General features: G+C 53.7%; 1 pseudogene; it reads left to right on the plus strand.

Annotated features, from left to right (window-relative positions):
- LOC103255482 overlaps nucleotides 1–1,429 on the plus strand; it is a 6,702-nt pseudogene that overhangs the window by 4,161 nt on the left and 1,112 nt on the right.

The following is a 1,429-nucleotide window of genomic DNA, read 5'->3' on the forward strand; positions in this document are numbered from 1 at the left end:
ACTCCAGTCTGGGTGACAGAGTGAGACTCCAACTCAAAAAAACAAAACAAAACAAAACAAAACAGAAATGCAGACTCTTGGTTCCCACCTCAGACCTCTTGAATCAGAATCTGCATTTTTCTTTTTTTGAGTTTAAGTCTCACTCTGTCACTCAGGCTGGAGTGCAGTGGCATACTCATGGTCACTGCAGCCTCGACCTGCAGGGCTCAGGTGATCCTTTCACTTCAGCCTTCCAAGTAGCTGGGACTACAGACATGCCCACCATGCCTGGCTAATTTTTTTTTTCATTTATTGTAGAGATGAGGTCTCACCAAGTTGCCCAGGGTGGTCTCGAACCTGCGGGCTCAGGCAATCCACTCACTTCGGCCTTCCAAAGTGCTGGGATTATAGGCATGAGCCACTGCTCCCAGAATCTGCATTTTAACAAGAACCCCAGGAGATGTGTAGGCACAGTAAAGTTTAAGAGGCCTATTTTGTGTGATTGCTGGCAGAGACTGCAAACCCTCTATAGATGGGATTCTAGGGTACCTGGCTCCTGGCCAGGTGGGCAGGGAGAGCAGTCAGCAGTGGGTATTCTCCAAGGACCCCAGATCTGCCTGTCTTCCTGGACTTCCACCGTCTCACCTCGCCTATTATTTTTCTTGTTCCTGTGGAAGTGGTTTTGCTGGACTGAGGGGAGCTGCTGGAATTTTGGATACTGGGCCCTGGGGCAGCCTGGGAGTGCACCAGAGGCGGGTGAAAAGTGCCTCGGGGCCAGGAGGAAGGGTAGCAAAGTGGACTCTTACATGCTGTCCTTTGAGCTGCCTGAACATGTCTCCCCACATTCACACTCTTCCCCTGGGCAGAGACACGGGATTCCTCAAAGCAACAGGACCAGGTGATGGGGGCTTCCTTGGGAGCTGGGTGGGGAATCCTTTACCTCCTTTGATTTGAGGGGGACAAATTTGAGGGACAGATGTGACAAATGAGAGGAGCAGCAGGTGTCAGCATGAGGTGTGTGTGAAGGAGAAGGAAGGATGTGGAAATTAGAGATGGCTGAGAGACGGCTTTGAGCAGCAGCTGTGGCAACAGCTCGGATGCCAGATGCGAAGGAGCTTGGTACAGTGGCTGGGACCATATGCGCCGGCAAGACCGCTGCGATTCACACCCCAGGGCTGCCCATTGCCAGCTGAGATACAGGGCGGGTTGTTTCTCTCCACTAAGCCTCAGTTTCCTCATCTGTGAGATGGGGATGGTGCTAGCACCTCCCTCTTGGAGCCAGGGTGAGGATGGAATGCGACAGTCCACCCACAGCACCCATCACAGCGCCTAGCTCGCGGGAAGAGCTCAGAGCTCAGTCAATGTGCGGGAGGCACGCGGATGGCGGATCTGACAACGGCCACCCATGGGGACATATGGGCGCCGAGGAGGGAAGGAGAGGGGGTGCCCA

The sequence above is a fragment of the Carlito syrichta genome, unplaced genomic scaffold (genome assembly GCF_000164805.1).
Source record: "Carlito syrichta isolate Samal-C Ts95f unplaced genomic scaffold, Tarsius_syrichta-2.0.1 Scaffold288166, whole genome shotgun sequence".
NCBI classification, from domain to species: Eukaryota; Metazoa; Chordata; class Mammalia; order Primates; family Tarsiidae; genus Carlito; species Carlito syrichta.